The sequence below is a fragment of the Pleurodeles waltl genome, chromosome 3_1 (assembly GCF_031143425.1).
Source record: "Pleurodeles waltl isolate 20211129_DDA chromosome 3_1, aPleWal1.hap1.20221129, whole genome shotgun sequence".
Taxonomy (NCBI): domain Eukaryota; kingdom Metazoa; phylum Chordata; class Amphibia; order Caudata; family Salamandridae; genus Pleurodeles; species Pleurodeles waltl.
The window spans coordinates 538,673,451-538,686,672 of record NC_090440.1 but is presented as its reverse complement, the minus strand read 5'-3'; positions in this window follow the sequence as shown (position 1 = coordinate 538,686,672).

Here is a 13,222-nt window from a genome sequence, read left to right as displayed (position 1 = left end):
CGTTCAAAATGGACACTGAGCATTGTTTTTGGCATTGCTGACAAAGCCTTGATTTGACCAAATGATTTGTTGTGAAACAAAGTTTTTGATTTTGCAGATGGACACCTTTATATTCTTCTTGTTTTACAAATACAAATATCACTACACTGCTTTTGGTCCCACTACAGTGTGGCAGACCATCAAACAGGCATTAGTCAAGCTAATTGGCTTTGTCAGTGTTGTTAGCCATGTGGCGTGGTATCCTCGATGGCTAAAGAAAGTAAAAAACAAAAAGCTTTTGAAGCAACCAGGCATGTCATTAAGAATGTGCCCGCATCACGCATGCGGGCGACAAAAAAATTATGCAGGTGCTTTTTTTCTCTGTAGTTACGATCTGAGCTGAATTGGTAATGAATTTGTTTTTAAAACGAATAAAAAGCACATTGTGAGCTTGGGTTGTGGGGGGGAGGAGGAAAACTACAAGGGATGTAGGTACAGAAAGTGGAATGCAACACAGGTGGCACACGTGGGGGTGGAAACAATATGGCGGACGGGGGTGGGGTGCAGGTTTCTAAACCAGATGCGGTGGAAGCAACACGGGCTGTGCGGAGGGAGGAAGAGGCTGAAGCAAGATATAGCATGTATGGGGGATCAAATGGGCAAAAGAGCAACATGGAGTGTGGTCTGAAAGCACATGGGTAAGAGAGCAATGTGGGGAGAATGGGAGAAGCACACAGGCGAGAGGAACACAGGGCATAGCGAGGAAAGCAAACAAGGTAAACAGCAGGAAAGCACATGCACTCTCATATATTGCTTAAACAAAAAGAAACTGGTAGCACGTGAAAAAACAAGCAGTGAAGGACAAAGAAATGCGTCCATGCAATCGGGACTGTCAAACACAAGAAGTGGATGGAAAGCGCACACAGCTAAGAATGAAGTAATTGGGAGCGCCAATAAAGCCAGCCAGTGGTAAGCAACAGGCGGGGTCTAAGCCCACTCACTATAAGATGACAATATGTTTTGCAACAAACAGCGCATGTACTCTCTTAGGCCTGGCTTTAAAATAAAGTAGACTTTATAATTCTAGTTTTCTTAATTAAATTAAGGAACACAACATCCTTGCCTCTGTGACTGATCTCAGTACACATTTCCTGAAGTGAAATACTTTTTTTTGTCCGAAAGCGAAAATAACCAGGCCAATCTGGTCTTTACACTTTTTGGACTAGGCAGTTTTTAACTAACATTATTTGGGATAACTAGTAAGTATCTTAGCCAGACATCTCTCCTACTCCCGACTTGTGAGTTATTCTGTGACCTATTGAGAGCTCTTTGGTACCAAGTTATAATTTAGAATGTTTGTAACGCCATCGGACATCTCTTACGTTGGCAGTATCCATGGACATAGCAGTTCCTGTCAATGCACTGAAAGTGCGCCCCATACCTCTGTCAAAAAGACGGTGCCCTCCGGCACACTTTCAATATCTTTTTTTATTTTCATAAACAATATCCCAAAGCAGGATTATCTTTTTTTAATTATAAAAAAAAAGCAATGACCCCCATCGTCATGGAGTTTTCTCCCATGCCTTGGCGGGGTCACTGAAATGTTTTTACTTCACTTATCACCAGGTTTTGGATGAAGGTGTGTGAAAGTAAAAATTGGCCATTTGTCCACCAACTTTCATTGCGGTGGGGAGTCAAATAGGTAAACACCGATGGCCTTACTCCATCTGGCCGTCAGAGGAGTATGGCAGAAGATGGAGTATTCTCTGTCGCTGACGAACTGATAACGCGTCCCTTTATGATACTTTATTTCACATCAGGACTCGTTTTAGGCCAATGAATCTTTTGACCCAGTTGAGAGACTCTGTAGGACGAGATAGCTAATCAATATATAAATTAATACATCAATAATGTCATCAATATTTATCACAACAATGCATTTCACTTTAGTCAAAGTCATTAATCAAGTCAAAACGCTACCATGACCTTTCAGCCATGAATAACCACACCAGTTTAGTAGAATTTTATGAATTTTATTCCCTATTAATTACAGTCTAGAAGCATATGCGTTAATCTGAACACCAAGAAACATAATAGCATAGTCACGATATGGCAACTTTGATAAGATTTCATTAAAGCGAGAATCACAAACATCAGAACATAACACGGCGTGAACATAGATCAAGTTTGGCAGAGTGTCAATATTGCGTCAATTCAACAAAGCATAGTCTCAGTCGTTTGTCTATTTGCGTCATTTAGGTGAACACCTGTCCTAACCACTGATTAGCATTAGCATGTTGGGCTTCATGCAAAACAATTTAGAACACCAATTTGGAAAACATTTAGCTAAGGTCTCTGTCAAAAGTAAGCAGTTGGTACCTAGAAAGGAAAAGCAAACAGACAAATTACAAATGCATTGTCATAATTACCCTCCAAGGATTGGGTCAGCGCACAGATTCAGTCTTCGTCTTCAGTCGAATCGCCATCAGTAAGAACTCAGCTAAGGGGGAAAAAAGTGGCACTTCCCTCATAAGGAGGGAATGTGTAAATAGGCAGTCTAATGGCAAGGATGGTTTTAATAAAGTCTCAAGTCACCAAGCAGAGTGACAGAGTTTCTGGATAAAATCAATAGCATTCCCTAACCCGCCTAAATGACCTCTCTGTGACATGGTTTTTTATCCCTTTTTCGTAGTACATTCCCCCAAAATTCTATTGGACATTTACTACACCCCACTATCTTTAACCTATCAGAAAGTACATTAAGTAATCCTAATCTTCACCCCATATTGATTTTCAAGTTTTTTGATTGGTCTTCATAATTGACGTCTTCAGAGATGGCACATCAGGTGACTTCATCCCTTTGTAATTCTTTGCACATCTTTTGGTCAGCAATTCCACTGTCTTCTTCGGTTTGAATGACCTTGTACATTACATTAATCTACACTGTTTCAGTTCATTTATAACATTCTAGTTTTAAAGCGATGGGAGCGGGTGAGAAACGGATCTACATGGTTACATTCGTCATCCAAGTTCAAAGGAAAAGAACAAACGGGGTCATGGCCCCCAGTGAGTCAGCACACTGAAAAATAGGAAAATGCATTTAATATGAGAGCCAGGCAGCTAAACTCCGGCTCATGCTAACTTAAGGCCTATGAGGTTTTCAATACAGATTTAATAACACAAATGTTAATTTAAGCTCATTTAAACGTAACATAAACATTTTGGTCATCATTCATAGTTCGCTTATACATTGGTGGCCACTCATCGTGGTCACAATTCAAATGCATGTTTAAGCAAAATTGCTATTACTACAGTTTATATGCGGCATCATCACACATTAATTCATAAACATTTCATGTTAATATAGATTACATAAGCTACGCTTTCTCAATACTAAAGTTGTGCCCATTTCTAAATGAGGTGGGAAAAAATTGAGGCTGGCGGATAGGACAGTCCATCGCTTTTGCAAAGGAGTACTCTCACTGCCAAACTGTGAGTCAGGCCCACTGTATTTTATTTTTAAGGAGATATGATCATAGGTAAGTGTGTTCGTAATTGGCTGCTATACTGAGAACCACTCCTGTCAGAAATACACCATACCTAAGAGCCCTACCACTCGTACCAGCCCTGTGCTCGTTACCCTCATAAGTTAACCACTACTTTAGTTGGTAACCCTAGAGAAGGTTAAATCATCTGGTCGAACAACCACTGCCTATGCCTGGTAACTGACTACATATTACAGGCAGATCCAGCTCGTAAGTCCCAGGCAATGATCACTTTTCATTCAGGAGCAGTAGGTCCTTCAGGGACAACACCTTCCACTGCTTGTCAGAAGAGTCCTAAATCAATTGTTATACCAAGGGATGAAGCTTATCGCTCCTTCTGTGTGTAGTGGCACCAGAATCTTGCAACAGGTGGTTTAGTCCTTCTCGCTCCATGGGTATATTTTCGAAAACTAATTCTCAAATTCACTTTTCTGTGACTACAATTTGAGGGGCTAGTTCCAACTGAGAGCAGAGTTATCCTCGTGTGGATACTTTCCTTTTGAGTTGAGCCAGCTGCTCCTGTGGGCGTCCACCTACTGACACCAAGCCTGACAAGTCCCTTGCTTTTATCAACCCCGTCTCCTTGTGGGCCGTCTTTTTTATGTTCAACTAGGAGAGAAAGGCATTTTAGGGGAAGGCTAGCAGGGTGAAAAGAAACACCAGCTAAATTCGTCCATGTCACCACACGAGAGCCCACTGATGTCTAAAAGGTCCAAGAAGCAGCACAGGTGTATCAATTCGTCTGCAACTACTGAGTTCACCTCTCTAGCCAGCCTGTGTCCGAATTACATTCTCAAGCCTCACATTCCTCTCAAATCCTATGTTTCTCTTCATCACCCGACCATAAAGGGTGAAGATGATGTGTTAAGATCGACTTCTTGCTGTTCTTTATTGGAGTTTTCCACCACCCCTTTAGTATTTGTGGTTTACGTCCACTACACTTTATTGGTACAAGGGTCTCCCTTGGCTGTAATTCTCGCAGGAAGCTTCTATCCATGGGTGATGTCTTAGATTCCTTTGATGATCTCTGGGCAATGCCCGAAGGAAGAGACACATTGAGACATACAATATCTTGATAAACTAACGTCTGTGCTACCTCGCTGTCTTATTTCCCAAGCTCCTCCTTGGAGGTTTTCAGTGTAAAGCTGTGAGCAGCAGATGCACTTGTTGTTGTAGCTGGAATGGCTGATTTTCCCATCAGACCAGCCATTCCAACTACTATTAATAATCCTAGTCTCATTTCTTGCAAATACCCTAATATCAGTGCTTGCAGTGCAGTTCTTTACTTTGATCCTATTCCAGATACCCTGACATATCCCTTAAGAGCAATGGAAGAACCAGATGAACCACCTCTTGGCTACCAATTGGTTGATCTGGATACAGATCTAAACACGGGTGATCTCAACTGTGTCACATTTCAGAACATTTGTTTCCAGTCCTCACAAAGGCACTTGAATCTCTGTCTGTTGAGTCACCCACCACTGCTCAAAATCGCTGATATAAGCTCATTGGTGGCTTCTTCATGGAATCTGTGAAGGAATTGAGCTGAATTCAGCCCAAACTTTTTAATCAGAGAATCCATTATGCACTCATATGTCAGACTTTCATTCTCCAGCATCCTTTCTATTACCTAATTTCCTTCCATAGGAGCCAGCATAGTAAACTTGCCTCCTTGGGCTTATCATTCAAATATTGCGCCTTACATGCAATCTCCTAAGAGTGGTAATGTTAGTGCAGATTTACTACTCCTAATTTCACACCTATGCACCTTGAAACATATATCATCAAGATACAAATATGTGGAGATGGATATATATATATATATATATATATATATATATATATATATATATATATATATATATATTCAGAATGGTTATGTTGCCAATATTTTTGCAACCATATTTTTGTAGCACAATATTTTGTAATTCCTTCTTGTCTTCATTTGCTACATGCAGTCTCCTCCTTGAACTTTTAATTGTGGACCGTCTATGGGGCATCACCATATTTGGGGGAGTTTCATCCTGAAATGACGTAAGCTCCTAAGAAAGCCAAGGATGGTGGTATCTCTGTGGCTTATCAGAAATTTATTGCAAATTTGCTTTTGAGCATGTCTAGCTGTGTTTAAACTGACAACTTTATCGAATGAACCAAATTTTGTTTCAGCCTCTTAGCACTTTTATTTTTGTATCCTCTCTGGTCCAAACTTTCCTTGTCAGCCTTTATTCATCCCTAAAATCAGTTTACTCTTCCTTTATTTGCTTTATTACCTCCCTAAGATACTCCACTGAGGCTTAAGGATTGTTCTACAAAAATTCACATTACCTGGAATCAAAGGAATCAATATGGAAAAGTGATAGGGCCTTCTATTCCTTATGAAGGCAGAAGATAAAGAATCTGTTAATAGGAAAGAGTGTAAATTAATTTAATGAACAAGTTACTTACATTGGGTAACGGTAAATCTGGTAGAGAATTTCCCCCAGGCGTCAGACTGGATCTGGAGACTTTTCTTCAAGCAGTACCCCTCCGTGCCGTCAGGTGGGGTCGGTTGACTCCGCATGCGTCGTTGGCGTCGTGGTCACCGTGATGACATCGGGGTCATATATAGGTGCCACCCTGGTGATGTCAGTTTCTTTTCACGACTTTCCACGCCAGTAGTGCAGAGCCAAGAAGAACACTGAGAATGATGCGCCAAAACTAGGGCTCTTAAAGGGAAGTTCCTGTCCCTAGAAATCAGTTTTCAGAGCTGGGATGATGGGCGGGTCAGTAAGGAATCAGAAACTGGAATATGTCTCTACCCAGAGATATATCGTTACAGAAGGTACGTAACTTGTTCATCTGATAGAGCAGAGGTATTCAAACTGGGGGGCAGGCCCCCCTAGGGGGGCCTGAAGTGATCCCTGGGGGGGCCCCAGACTCTGGCCAAAATAAATATTATACAGATAACAGGCCTTTGTTTTAAGCAGACGCATGTTATTGCAGTTTTTAAAAGGTAACAGTACTTAACTGCAATGTTTAAATAGGTTTAGACATATTTAAACATTGCCATGTTTATAAAATAAATGTGAACAATTCTGAGGGGGGCCCAATGATTTTTATTTTTCAACTGGGGGGGCGCGGCATTAAAAAGTTTGGAGACCTCTGCGATAGAGACTTCCAGTTGCATATTCTTTACCTTAGAATAGATACCCGAGCAATACCATCCCCAGTTTTGGGATGTGAACTAAGATCACACCAAAAAGTCCTGCAGGACCAAACGGCCGAAGTAGCCATCTCTGCGGACCTGATGATCCAGGCAGTAATGTTTAGTGAACTTGTGCAGGGATGCCCACGTTGCTGTCTGGCAGATATCCAGGACTGGAACTCCGCATGCTAATGCTGTGGTAGCAGCAGTTGCTCTGTTCGAATGAGAACGCAAACCCTCAGGGGGTTGCTTTTTTGCCAAAGCGTAGCACATCTTGATGCAGAGGACTACCCATCGTGAGATGGTCATCTTTTGCACTGCCCTTCCTTTCTTCGCACCCACATAACCCACAAAGAGTTGATCAATCACCCACAAATGTTTGGTACGATTGAGGTAGAATGCCAATGATCTTTTTGGATCCAGGTGGTGGATTCTCTCTTCCTCATGAGAGGGATGTGGGGGTGGGTGGGGGGTACATAAGAAAAAGGCAAAGTGATTGATTGCCCTACATGAAAAGGTGTCACCACTTTGGGGAGGAAGGACGCCCTGGTACGAAGCACCACTTTGTCAGGATGGACAGCTAGAAATGGTGGCTTCTGAAAGAGAGCCTGGAGCTCACTCACTCTGCAAGCAGAGGTGATGGCAATCAGGAAGGCCATTTTAAGAGTCAAAAGCCACAGGGGATAATTGTGGAGCGGCTCGAAAGGTGCACACATGAGATATGTGAGGACCAAGTTAAAATCCCACTGGGGCATTATGAACGGGATAGGAGGGAACATGTGGGTGAGTCCTTTAAGAAGCCTCCCAACAATGGGAGATTTAAACAGAGAAGGTTGGTCCAGCAGCCTTCAAAAGGGAGAGATGGCAGACAAATAATTCTAGAGGGGAGCCCTGCTGGGCAAGAGAGAGAATGAAGAGGAGAACCTCCGAGAGAGGTGCAGAAAGGGGATTCACCCCTGATACACCATGCCACAAATTTGTTCCAACGACAGACATATACCGTTTTGGTGGAGGGACGCCTAGCTGGCAAGATAACATCACAGACTTCGGGCAGAAGGTCGAAGGCTGTCAACTGCCGCCACTCAATATCCATGCAAGGAGGCGGAGACTGGACAGGATTGGGTGAAGGACCGTCCTCTGCTGCTGCGACAGAAGATCATCCTGAAGGGGCAGTCTGATGAGAGGATCGATGGCTATGCCCAATAGCTTGAGATACCACACTCTTCGTGCCCAGTCCGGAGCTATCAGGATAACTTGGGCCCGGTCATGCCTGATCTTCAGAACTCTTGGCAGAAGTGGTATTAGTGGGAAGGTGTAAAAGAGGCCTGAGCTTCACACAAGACGAAAAGCGTTTCAGAGCGAGTGCCGCATTGGAAACTCCAATGCGCAAAACAGCTGACATTGCACATTTTCTGCAGAGGCTAACAGATCTAACCAAGGCTCTCTCCACTGCTGCAAGAGACCTTCTGCCACCTCCGGATGGAGACGCCATTTGTGATCGACTATGTTTCAACGGTTGATTTTGTCTGCTCTGGCATTCAGAGAGCGTTGGCACGACCAGCTTCGGTACGGATCCAAGAGCAGATCCGGAGGTGTGCCCTGGAGCCGAGGCTGAAGTCGCCAGCACAGAACCCGAGGGAGCCTTCGTCGACTCTCCTGGGCCCAAAGGCGCTGACGACGGGTCTATCAGCCCAAAAATGAGGTGCATGGCTTCATAGAACTCCTTCAATTGGGCAGGGGTGACACCGGTGTCTAGAAAGTCAGGGAGGAGTGGAGCCGTCCCAGGCATAGGCTCCGAAGACAGAGGCCTAGAGCGTTGACACTCTTCCTGCGTCGTATCATCCGAGTGACGGGGTAAAATCAAACTACGTTTGGCCTTCTACTTCTTCTTCTTGTGAACCGATCATCCTGTGGACTTAGAATGGGATGAGGAGGATTGGTGATGGCTCTGTGAGCGGTCTCGTGACCTTCCTCTCGAACAAGACTGGGAGCAATGCGGAGCACCGGGCAGCCATGAGCTTCAGGGACTGCTCCCTCAAAGCCTTTGGGTTCATGGCCCGACAGTCAGAGCATGACTTCAGGTTGTGGTCACGCTCCAGACACCAATAGCAGACAGGATCTGGATCCATCACCATTCAGTGACAGGAGTCACAGGGTTTAAAACCGGTCTTCTGGGACAACCCTCAACACATCCAAAAATCACCAAAAAGTAATCATACAAAAGTGTCACAGTTAGTCAAAAAATGATTAGAGGTAGCTTTTCTCTTGGATCTGTGCGTAGGCTGGCACAGAAAGAAAAGAACTGACGTCAGCGTGCCAGGGTGGTGCCTATGTACATCCACGACATCATCACGGCGACCAGGGCGCCAACAACACATGCAGAGTCAACCAACACCACCTGACGGCGCAGGGGTACTGCTTGAAGAAAAATCTCCAGATCCAGTCTGACGCCTGGAGGAAATTCTAAGGTAAGGAATCTGCAACTATAAGTCTTTATTAGATCTGTGGCACTACAGAAGTATTAGCACCGTGTTTTAGAGAGCCCTTCATTCATTACCTGGCTCTAATCATGCTTCATGACATAGGCCCTCATTATGACCTTGGCGGTAAATCCCACTCAATGCCATGCTGACTGCCGCCAACATACCGCCGCCGCAGCGGATTACCGCCACCCATATTATGACCCACACATAGCAATCCGTCACTATACAGCCGCACACACACGTCCGCCAGCCTGAATGTCAGTGATAAACTGACGGTACCAAAACACACACCATTACGCCAACAGAACTACGCCCACAGCATTATGACCCACGAATCACTGTGGCGGACATTCAATGGCGCTAAACCATTGGCAGTACATACCGCAGCGCTCAAAATACACACACACATACAAAACAACACCACATTGGACAATTTGAATAACACACACCTGACACACATACCCACACCACTATAAAACACACACCCACATTACCCACAACCCTTTACCATTACAAACAAGTGCCACAAGAGAGATAGCAAGACCACAGAGAAGACCACAGAGAAGACCACATACACACACCACCATTAACTATACACCATCCACGCACCTCACATCACACACCCCAACAGAGTACCCCACACACCCTCATCCACACCACTCACAATACACCCATGGCACCGCAACAACACCCCAGGTTCTCTGAGGAGGAGCTAAGGGTCATGGTGGAGGAAATCATCTGTGTAGAGCCACTGCTATTCGGATCACAGGTGCAGCAGACGTCCATTGCAAGGAAGATGGAGCTAGGGCAGAGAATCATGGACAGGGTCAACGCCGTGGGACAGCACCCCAGAACAAGGAATGGCATCAGGAAGAGGTGGAACGACCTACGGGGAAGGTACATTCCATAGCAGCAAGACCCCAAATAGCTGTACAGAGGACTGGACCCCACCTCCTCCCCCACAACTAACAACATGGGAGAAGCAAGTCTTGGCAATCATGCATCCTGAGGGCCTGGCAGGAGTAGGAGGAGGTCTGGACTCTGGTAAGTCAAATCTCTATTACTATCACCCCCCCACCTGCATACAATCATAAACCCCCACCCCTACCCTCACTCTCATCACTTCACTACCTCCCACATACCCCACCATCACAACCCACTCATCCCAATACCAAGCCCTGCATGTAATACCAATGCATAGACAGCACTCACAGACCTGAATGGACACCTATCACGACTGCATGCACACTGGAGAGAATCACCTAGCCCACCAAATAGCTACTCACTCAAAGGCAAATCTGCCAGGGCAATAACAACCATACAGGGCAACACACCCATGCACAAGATGACACACACAGAAACAATAACACTGCATTTACATCCGCACAGGTCCCCCACCCAACGTCACCGGAGAGGAGGTGCCAGCAACTTCCAGTCCACCCCCAGAAGAGGCCCACAGTGATGACAGCAGCTCTGGACGCCTGGATCTTGATGACCAACCTGGCCCATCAGGGATCTCCGGACAGTCGGTTACCCAGGCACAGTCCCGTACCACCACAGAGCCTCCCCCCTCCGGAAACACTACCATAGTACCCACCCAGCGGGCCCATACCTCTGTCCCCAGGACACGTCAATCAGCAGTGTGTCCACCACTACAGGGACCCCAGGCCACCCTACAAACAGAGGACAATCAGGGACCTGGGGGTAGGGCAGTGGGCACATGGTTCAGGGGACAGAGGCACAGGACAAAAGGGAATCTGGGAGGACTGCTGTGCGACAGGGGGAGGACAGGCCCAGGGAACCGACTCTCCAGGAGGCACTTACCAACATCCTGGGAGCATACCATCAGGAGACGATGGGCCAGATACTGGACAAGTTGTAGGAGACCCAGCAGCTGCAGAAGGGACAGTACTTGGGGATCAGGGAGGACTTGAAGGACATAAACACCACCTTGGTCACCATTCCAGGGGTGCTGGATGACATGGCCAACACCATGAGGGAGGCAGTGGCACACCACCGGGCCCCTGACACTAGCCAAACCGACGAACAGCCTTCCACCTCCGCTGCCGCTAGTGTACAGGAGGCCCAGCAACAGGACCAACAGGCCACCAGCACCCAACCCCCTGCAGAAGGAGAACCACCCCGCAAACAGTCCCTATGATCTAGGCAGAAGCCAGAGAAAATTGCCAAGACCCCGCCTGGAAATAAGACTCTCCTGAATGTCACCCTTGTGTCCTACTCTGTCACCCTGTCCACCTTGAACTGCCATTGCTCCCCTTCCTATGCCCCCTTGGACAATGCACCTGTGATACAAATAGACTGGACCACAACCACCTGGACTTTCCTCCATCATCACCCCATCCCACTGCACACCCCCCTCTAATCATTAGCAATTAAATAAACACCATTTGAAAAAATACATGGATGGAGTCTGTCAAATCATTTAACCATGTATTCGTTTAACAAGCTTTAAACACTGCAATATAACTGTACAGTATTGTATAAATAGGAATGACCTGTAGTTGGCTACAGTGAACACACAAGGAGCAATAGTGGGACAAAAATATCTGAAAATAGAGATGCCAAAGGGTACAGTAAGTGGGCATAGAATTTGGAAAATCAGCCTGCCAGTGACAATATCAAATACAAAACTGTCAATGCAAAGTGTAGTTACAGTGTCTTATCTGTGTGTCATTGGAAGTATTGTCTTATAATAGCACTTCTGTTGTCCTCATCCCCCTCATCTTCACTGTCTACAGGGTCCACTGCTGCCACATGCCCATCTCCAGCCCCATCCTCCTGCAGAAAAGGCACCTGGTGACGTAAGGCAAGGTTGTGCAACATACAGCATGCCACAATGATCTGGCACACCTTCTTGGGTGAGTAGGACAGGGATGCACCTGTTAGATGGAGGCAACAAAACCTGGCCTTCAGGAGGCCAAATGTCCTTTCTATTATTCTTCTTGTTTTCCCATGTGCCTCATTGTAACGCTCCTCTGCCCTTATCCTGGGATTCCTCACAGGGGTCAGTAGCCATGAGAGGTTGGGGTAACCAGAGTCAACTGCAAATATCGAGGGACAACTGTTAGACACACACTAACCCTTAGGGCCCACACCATAGCCATACACCAACATCCACTTGGTGGGAACCAGGGCTCACCTATTAGCCACACCCGGTGCCTCTGGAGTTGAGCCATCACATATGGGATGCTGCTATTCCTCAGGATAAAGGCATCATGTACAGACCCAGTATACTTTGCATTGACATGGGAGATGTACTAGTCCGCCAGGCACACTATCTGCACATTCATTGAGTGAAAGCTCTTTCGATTTCTGAACACCTGTTCATTTCTCTGGGGGTGGGGGGACAAATGCAATACGTGTACCATCAATAGCCCCAATAATGTTGGGGATATGTCCCATTGCATAGGAATCAGCTTTCACTGTGGCCAAATCCTCCACCTGGGGGAAAACAATGTAGCTGCGCATGTGTTTAATCAGGGCAGACAACACTCTGGTCAGCACTATTGAGAACATTGGCTGAGACATTCCTGCTGCCAAGCCCACTGTCACTTGGAACAAGACACTTGCCAGGAAATGGAGCACAGATAGGACTTGCACAAGAGGGGGTATCCTGGTAGGCTGACGGATAGCAGATATCAGGTCAGGTTCCAATTGGGCACACAGCTCTGTGATTGTGGCCCTGTCCAGTCTATAGGTGAGGATAATGTGCCTGTCCTCCATTGTTGCCAAGTCCACCAGGGGCCTGTACACGAGGGGATGTCTCCATCTCTGATTCATCCGCAGCGGTTGCAATCTAGGGGACAAATAGTGAGTAGCTGGTCAGTATCCCATATTTCAAAACACTACACTGCATTGCATGCTGTGACTGTAACACAAGATTGTTATATAGGCCCAAATGGTGCATATGTGTACTGTGACGCAGTTAGGTGCCATGGCCTGCCCTCGCTCCTGAAATGGCGTCCGCCTGTCCTGTATGGAGGGACATGTGGAAATTAGGTAATTCCGCT